The 9,586-nt window shown below is 38.0% G+C and overlaps 1 protein-coding gene across 3 annotated transcripts in view; it reads right to left on the bottom strand.

Annotated features, from left to right (window-relative positions):
* Positions 1 to 9,586, bottom strand: part of CNTFR (ciliary neurotrophic factor receptor) — a 1,195,985-nt gene that overhangs the window by 881,523 nt on the left and 304,876 nt on the right. The gene's annotated exons all lie outside the window — the stretch shown is intronic.

Genomic DNA, 9,586 nt, shown 5'->3' with positions numbered 1-9,586 from the left:
GTACATTACTTAGCACTTGTTTAGGGTAATGGTAATTATCACATAGATAGATAAACAGACCGGTAAAAGATAGATGATGGATAGATAGATAAACAGACAGATAAAAGATAGATGATGGATAGATAGATAGATAGATAGATAGATAGATAGATAGATAGATGATGGATAGATAGATAGATAGATAGATAGATAGATAGATAGATAGATAGATAGATAGATTATGGATGGATGATAGATAGATTTATAATAGAAATATAGATAGACAGACAGACAGATAAATAATATAGATAGATGGATGATAGATAGCTAGATAAATAATAGATAGATAGAGAGATAAATAGATAGATAGATAGATAGATAGAACTGACGTACAAATTATTTTGACCACTCATTACATAACACAATTTGCAGGTTATTTTTAGTATTACACATGCCGGGAGATGAATTTCAGCTGCAGTCAGTATACAGCCAGATCATTAATCGCAGAACAAAGGAACCATTAAGCTTTTTCACTTATCTAACTTTTCGGCAGTTAAAAGGAATTGATCTGATTTAAAACAATGACTCTTTTCATAAAGACTCAAGGACATGTTATTGACCAAATATCACAAACACAATAAGTTCTAATAAACTCTAATCAATGCTATACATAGGTTCACTACTGGCACCCAAGACCAGATCCGCTAGTTACCTTCACGCTGACCCTCACACTGCCCAGTCTTACCGCAGAGGGCCCTTAGACACATGACACTGATACATTGTTATGGTGAAGAGAAGGAAGCGATGTCTACGGCCTGAGACCTTTTTAACCTGTTCTTGGTTTAGACAGTGCTCTCCAAATGTGTAATTGTATAAACCAGTGATTTCTGGTTGTATAAATGTGGTGCACGACCAGTTTGCATCTGTGACAAATAATAATATTTAGAAATATATTTTAGATGGGACTATAAACAAGCACATGTACCCTAAATTACCCACTAGTCCGCTAGATTTAATCACTCTCTGATGAAAGCAATCTCTGCGTCACTGGCAGCCATGGGGTTAAATGTCTAACCAGTTTAGTGACATAAACATGTGCTTGTCCACTAGATGCTACAAAGGGTTAACTAAAAACGGCTGCCCTTGTTATGATCCTGCCTTGCTAAGGGCGCGTGGCGGCCAGCAATGAATATACCCTTTCTTGACCTGCCTTTGAAGCTGCTTGTTGCAGTCAGAAGACAAGCTGCGTGCCATTTGATGCTGGTAACCCTGGGCGCACAATGCCCTGCAGAGAAAGCAATTATACTCTGCAATCCAACGGCTTTACTGCGCTACTAGTTGTAGAAATGGCCTGAAGCAGACCCATGTAAAAACATTATAGATGGTAGATCAGACTGTTTGTTACAGAACAGAGGGGGCCTCACTGGTGCCCCTGAACCAAATCAGAAGTATTTTATTGTTTTAATTAGGGGATTTTGCAATACTAATGAGCTTCCTACATTTTCTGTGAATAACACCCTCAGAATAATATAGAAATTCAAACTAAATGTGTGTTATGGAAAGATTCATTCAGTTTGTAATAAATGTAGACAACTAACTGTGTCATATTCATTTATTTTTAGCAACCCACTCCTTGTTAAAGAGGGTAATTATTTACATGTTATCAGTTTTGTGCTGGTCATAAAGGCAAATGGTATATTTACATATTGGCTTATTAATATTTGTAATCGTGGCAGAACAGGGGTAAAACAGGATGGATTATTTTCTTACTGGGCTGTAAAGCTGACAGAAGTGCACAAAAGCAAACCTCTAAGCGGAAAACACAGACTGTATCCTAGAAGTGGTTCTCAAACGGTCACAACATTTATCACTCAACTGTTCTCCGATTACTGATAAGAAACTGTTTGTGAACCACCCAACCAGTTCTATAAATTGTATTGAGTGTACTTCTCATTGAGGCCCTGATGAACAAAACAACCACAATGTAAAGATATATTAAAAATGGATCTGTCGCAGGATCAAGATATTCAAATATTCAAAACAGCTGTAATCAGTGTTTGAAGGCGTCTCGCGGAGAGGCGTTTTTTTATATACATCTCAGTGGTTGGTGATGCTGTCAATAGTTTTCAAGCAACATCCCCACCTACATTGCAGCTAAAATGTAAATGATCCCTTTTACACATATCACACATATACATTGTCTATTTTGTGCATTTGGTACATAATCGAATAAACTAACGGCAGTCTACGCAAATTAAAAGAATAAAGGGCATTATTTGAAGAAACATGGTTTTTGTTTTGGCGAAAGCACAGTGTATATTGTGTAAGAACACTTCAAATACAGCCCCCCCCCCGGCCGTGACCGCAGATGAGTTGTGATGTGGCCACTTGTTGGAACAGAGAGGTTCGGCCCAATTATTTGGAAAATATCACCAGGCCCACAGATTGTGAGACTGACAAGGCCAAAAAGACAATTTCTCGTGGGTCTAATCAACAAGGCCTGAGACACAGGTGTGTCAAATATTTCCTGAATATAGAAAGTTTCTAGTTCAATAAATGACACTAAGGGGCTCTGTAATTAAAACATTATTTACTAGTTTATTGTTATTTTAAAATAACTGACCCCTAGTTACCCAGATGACTGCAAAGGGTTAAACACATAGGTATATCCTTGTCCAATGAGCCAATCAAGAGCGGAAGTAGTACACAGCCACCAATCACTGGCTATTTTCTTCTTTAATTCAGCAAGAAAAGGTGAGCAAAATGGCTGCCAGCAGCACATGGCAAACTTAAAAATACAAGCTCTGACAAATTAGAGCATGTCATTTTTTGACTATTACGGCACTTTAAGCTTGCACTTCCTAAGTTTGTTCAGCCCCCTCAAACTGACCTATGAATGGTGCAATAAATGTTCCCCTTGACATTTGCTCTAAAAGTTGAATAGTTTCATAGAACAAATATGTATATTTCAATTCTGATTGAAATATATTTTGCTGATTCCCAAAGGCTTACACTGGAACTTATAAGAATCAGCATTTGAATTGTAATACTCAAATGAATTTGAATATTACATTTAGCACATTATGGGCCATATCAAGCTGCGTGATGCTGTTTCTTAACTTACAAGCCAGCTCTGAGTTGGCCGTTTGCAATCACCTCAGCAGGGCAACTAACCAGGGATTAGGCAAACGTTAGTAGGGGGTGGCATTGCACCTTAAATACAGGCAGCGCATTGCTGCCTGCAATGCTTTGCGAACAGGTGCACAGGAATGAACGTTGTCTCTCCAGTTCTTGTTAAATCTCACGCTATAAATTAACAAAAATAGCATTGAATGTTAGAAATATATTGTTCATTTAGGACTTACAAGCAGAAGTTTGTTATTTTTTACTAAATGCACCAACACATTTCCTCCTCTCTAATATTTACGTGTAGCTGTTACTACTTATATAGGAGCTTTTTGGTTACTTTATTAAATAAACTGTTATATATTTTATTATTGTCTGTTCTCTGTTGTATAGCTCAGTGGAATACATTACTTCTTTATAAAGAAAAGATAATTATTATAATTATACTTTTTATTTAGCATCTCTCTACTTGTATTTGAAGTGGAAAATTGAAATTGCACAGGTGTACGGAAGGAAATACATTGCTCAACCAGAATTGGCAGCCATTAAGACATTGAGGATAGGGGCGGCTACTGTGGTATAAATAGCTGATAGACCTTTATGGTGGTATATAAGATTTCCAGTCTCCTGAATGAATAAAATAGAAACATATTCATTTATTTAATTCCATTAAATAGAGGATTAGATTCCAATAATGCTTCTGTTCATTTTGAAAGACGGTTTCACTTTTGACTTGAACCTAAAATTTTCATCATGTCAAAAGTGCCAATTTAGGCAAATTTCATCTAGAACATTTCCAGCCCCTCAGCATACAGAATTAAAAACTTATCTTAGACATGCTGGTAATATTCCATGGTTAATTGTTTTTGTTTATTTATTTTTCCCCACAAATGGGTATCCTTTAAACAAAGGCAGTAATTCTTTGAATTTCAAGTTATCTTGGCTTGAAAATAAAGAAAAAGATTTTAGCATAAAACTTTAAGAAATTTCCTCCTTTTTATGAGATATACTCCACAGTGGGAGTTAAATAGTACTTAGCAAAGCAGCATCTGACAGTGAATAAGAACATATTTTTATAACTGCTGCACATCACAAGGAGAAACCTTGTAGCCTTCAAATCTCAGTTTCTTATTAAGACCAAAGCATATCACCTACAAAACACGCAGGAACAACGCAGCAATCTGTACTTGTTATTCATATCCACCTGTCGCTATTTGAGTCTGGAGAAAATGCTTTGGTCTCTACCACATTTACTCCTTTTGATTTCACGTTCTCATGAGACCTACACATTCTCCTATCTCAGTATGTATACCAGTATCCTGTTTGTATTAAAGTGATGGGAAACTTTACATGTTTTAAAATCAGGTCTGGAATATAAGCAATATTTTACAGGGACTTTATTGGTAAACAGTGTAACACCCAACCACCCAACCTGAACTTCTTTTTTTTATAAAAAAAAAAAAAAAAACAACATTTTAAAATGTCCTCTTTTAAATGCAACAATTAAATAAAAAAAAATAAAAAACTTTTGTATCCCTATAAAAACAACCCCTGCCTGGGCTGGCACTTCACTCTTGAGAAAGTCCGGTTGTATACCGAATGAAACGCGTCCCTCACAGGCTTCCGTAAGAAGATCCTGTTCTGACTTCTGTGAGAGATTTGAACAATGTGTGGAGGACGATTCCTGTTTGCTCCCAGCTCGAACGGTCTCTGGCAGGTTTTGTTTCCCGGGACTGTTTTGAAATGTCAAGTCATGTTTAGCAAGTGCAATTCTGTATGTGCACTTTATTTTTATTATTAAAGTGCCTTGAATTTGAGGGTGCGCTGTTTTTTATTGTTTGCATTAGATTGTATGGAGTTTGTGGATCGAGGACCTACAAGCAAAAATAGAACAGCAACCATCAAGGTGCTCACTGGATTGGGACTATATTCATTAACAAACTTTGTTGACTTTTTTTATTTATATTTATGCCATATTTTTTTATTGAATGTAATTTAACTATTGACCACTTGCTTGTTGATGGATTGTATTGCTTGCTGTGGGGATTGCTAGATCGGCTTTATGACAATAGTTTTATAAAAACTGTTTATAAAGTGTCCATCAAAAAACAACTGATACATTTTGGTCCTTTTCAAATTGTGTTTGCTCTCCATATTACAGAGGTTCTGCCTGGTAGGTGACAGCCCTATTACTGTCATACACTGCTCTGACCCCAATACGTTGCCCTTTTCTGTATTTGTCACTTTTCACGCTAACACACAGAAGCCACCTCTTGCTGTGAAGAGATGAATCATTATTTAACCTCAGAATAATAATGAGAACACACATGAGATAAAACGTAATTTCAGACCACTGTTCTCTTAAATGACATGACCCTTTCATCACTAAATATTCATGGAGAGTGAGGTGTGACAAACCCAAATGTGTGTAGTGGAATTAAGAAACGTTCTGACCTTTTCCTTCATTGACTGGCAGACAGGACAAATACTGAAAGATTAAACTAAAGGTCAACGGTTGGAGCTGGGAGTTGTGTCGGTTTTATTGCTCTCATATTCACTGAGCAAATGTCCTGCTGGCTCTGACATGATAAATCACTGAGCTGTGGGTCTCCCTCTCTGGATACAAGTCATAAATGTTGTGTTGAATGCAAGATAAAGAAATAATTGGATTAATTAAAGGGGCATGGAACCCAATATTTTTCTTTCATGATTTAGATAGAGCATGCCATTTTAAACAACTTGCTAATTAACTTCTTTTATCAAATTGTTTTCATTTCTTGGTACCTTTGGTTGAAAAGCAGGAATGTAAGCTTAGGAGCCAGCCCATTTCTGGAGCACTATATGGCCGCAGTTTTGCAAGAATGTTATAATTTGCAAGAGCACTAAATGGCAGAGCTGTTTCCTTTAGATGCCTACCTAGACATCTCTTAAACACAGAATATCATGGGAACTAAGTACATTTTGAAAATAGAAGTAAATTGGAATTTTTTTTTAAAATGTTTTGCTCTGGGGGGCGTGTCCAAGAAGCGACTGTGAACGGTCGCACTTTCTTAGTGCTCCTGCCGATTGCCTTATAACCCGCCGGTGTAGGGTAACTTTTACAGCGACTAACTTCATTAAAAGACTAACACTACTGATACAGTGGACTGTGGGATGAAAACTGGTTGGTTCCCTGTACTTTTGATGCCGGAACACAAGAACGGACAGTTAAAACCTGGAGCGGCGGCTCAGAACAGGCAGCGCTTCCCCCCTTGGTTTTCCGAGGGTAATTGTCAGGACTGGAGGTATTAACATACCAATATCTCACTCTATTTCAACTTTACTGAACATAGAAATAACAAAAAGGATTTTCTGGAGAAAAAAAAAGCAGGAGACGACAAAGAACTTTCATACTGCGTAGCAAATATGGCAGCCATGATGGAAACTATTTCTGAGAACCGCATCAACGCTATTATGATGAGGCTGGAACATCGCTTTCTAGACTTAATACATAGAGCTCCTTGGGACTTCCTGACACAATCGCACTTGGCATATTTCAAGGACAGAGCACAAGCCGGTGAAGAGAAGGTTGTGAGGGCTGGAGCCGCGGCCATGGGCGCTCCCGCGGTTTCCTCTCTACAAAACAAAAGGGATGTCTTAGTCAGTACAGCACCGACCTTACCGGCGATACCCCAAAAGAAACAGCCCCGGCTAACCAATAAGCTACAAAAGAGGGATAAACTACAGAATGCAATATGCAATAGCAGCAGTGGCGGCGATGCAGAATGCGCTATGGCTACTACCCGAATCAAGAAGCCCAACACTCTTAACCAAGTTGTCCCGCGGCATGAGATTGAAGCACTCTTTAAGCCGGGAAAGGGAGGAAAATCCGGGTTTGACATATACACTGCTTACACTCTATCTTTAGCGGATGGGGCTCTTTCTTGGCAGATGGACATGCCTCGCAATCCCGGTAGAAAAAACTTTAACGAACAGTCCATATTACAGTTTTATTGGGACAAATTAATGCCAGCCTGAAAAATCAGTGGTATTGTAAAAACAGCTTTACAATGTTAGTTTAAATATGTATTAATCTTATTTACCTACGTTAATGTTTAAGTGTTTATATTAGTTGTTATTCGAGTCAGCTGACCACATGTATTTCTCTGAGGTCTGTTATCAGTGAGATCTTATGAAATGCTCTGTACTGGCGACACATTGAAGGCATTGCGGAAGTATTAACACCCTTTTATATCTCTAAATGTTTCCTATGGGGTTTAGGGGGGACCCCGGGGGGGACATATATATACAACTGAAAAAGGGATATTGATGTAGATGCTGCCTCAGACTATGGGAATAAAGGATAGATTAAGATAGTAACATCAGCGCCCCTCTTGTGGCCTACGGCCGGGACCACAGTTGGGTATACAGAACAATTTTTCAAACTGTGTTATATCTAAAAAGAAATCTTTATGAGCAGTATCAGAGTTACTATAACACTACAAATAACTGAAAGTGTATGTAGATATTTACATGTGTCTAACAAGGTGTAATAGGTCAGCTGGGATTTTGGTTCTGAGTAGATGTGCTACTTTTAAGTTTGTTATGTAGTTCTCCAGTTTGTCCAAATGAATAGTTAATTTTTTTTTTTTTTTTTATTGAGTGTGAATCGATCGATAGTAAAGCATCCAGTCCTGACCGGTGCACCTATATAAATGTGGGATAGACATGAAAAGTTTCATAATGTTTTTAAATATGGTGCATGGCGGTAAAACGTAGATTCTCCTACCTATCACATGTTTGTTAACTCCCCCAAACATCATATTAGCCTGGAAACAGATCCATGAGAGGTCTATATTTCACTCATAGGGGGCCAGTAAAAGAGCATTGTTAATTGTAGTCAACTCTGTAATAAAACACCTTGAGGGTCTGCATTTAATATTTAAGATATGTCACCATTTCTCTTACTATCTCTCAAAATCACATGTAAAAATAGATGTTTTGGTTTAACATTGCTATTACATGAATAGATACCTGACCTAACCTATTATGTAAGTAATGCAACTCTTATATCATGTATACCTGTTTTATGACTTGTATGTTTTTTTAGACTCTAATAAAGCTCTTTTGAAAAAAAAAAAAAAAAAAAAATGTTTTGCTCTGTCTAAATCACAAAAGAAAATGTTTGGGTTTCAAATTCCTTTAATTGATGCCAGTGCACAAACTGAAGATCTTCCTGCCATGCAAAACCTATGTTTCATTTGGTCATGACAAATGTCAGCAAAGACTTGAAAAAGCCCTCAGCAGGGAGAAACGCGTTGATGTTGAAGCAGTCTTTTTTACACTGACATGGAGCAATAACAGAAAGAAAATACTCTTTTTGCAAACCGCGTACTTTGAAAGCATGAACTTTTATGCAAACAACCCATTTGGAGTTCCACCTTGGCACTGGATTGTAAAGCGGAGTTCCTCACGGCCTGCTGATGCTAAGTTTAAAGAGAAATAAAGAAATACATAACAACTGTACATCTCCATCCTGCGTGCTATATGCACTAAGAGCGGATGGTCACACTACTCTAATCAATAATCTTTATGAGCGATCCATCTTCCGGTGATAAGATCTAACCTCTGACCTTGGAGGTCTGTGACAAGTCTAACAGACATGTGATTCTGTGACGTCCAAGGAAGACACTGACGCTGAGAGAGGCTGTTAAGCTCCTGGATCCATCACCGGCATCATAAGGTACTGTGAATGTACTCCGTGACTGGAGAATAAGAATTGCCACTCATACTACCCTGAGGAGATAATCGCTTACTACACTGTCATTAAGCTATTCCACTATACTGATGTAAGACCGGTCTATTTACACAGGTGATTTGACTTTGCAATAGCATCTAACAGGTGCCGCTTTTGGCTACTTTGGACGCTGGAGTTAAATATTCCCTATCTGTTAGACATACTTCTTTAGGAGCAATATATATATATTTTTCGGTTGAACCCTATTTTATCCTTGATGCTATATTGGAGACGTCCGATTTAACCATAGTTATTTTAGCTATATTTTATGCATAGATATCATTGTTAATACATTGTTCTTTATCCTACTTTTGGTTTAACTTCTCTTATTTTGTAATTCCTTTTACCTTTAGCATTTGTAGCGCTCCCACTTATATTTTGTTTTTTGTCAACAAAGACTGAACTGACAATCAGGGCCAGTTCAACCACGGGACCAAGTGGGTCCAAGGGACCCAGGCAGCAGTTGACAAGGAACCGCACTTCAGTGATTTAGTCAGTCGCTGTCAGACCCAGACCACCACTGCCCTCTGTCTCCGTGGAGGAAGTTGCAGGCTCCAAGCAGCATAACATCACCATGTACAGACACAGAAACAGTCAGAGGTGACATACAACATGGGACAAGTGCATCTCTTCCCACTTATTGCGCATAAGCATTGGTTACATGCAGGTAGGCAGACCGGCCTATTAAGGTCAATGGCCAGGCTA

The sequence above is a fragment of the Bombina bombina genome, chromosome 2 (assembly GCF_027579735.1).
Source record: "Bombina bombina isolate aBomBom1 chromosome 2, aBomBom1.pri, whole genome shotgun sequence".
Taxonomy (NCBI): domain Eukaryota; kingdom Metazoa; phylum Chordata; class Amphibia; order Anura; family Bombinatoridae; genus Bombina; species Bombina bombina.
The sequence above is the reverse complement of the archived record's forward strand: the minus strand, read 5'-3'. Positions and strand labels throughout refer to the sequence as shown.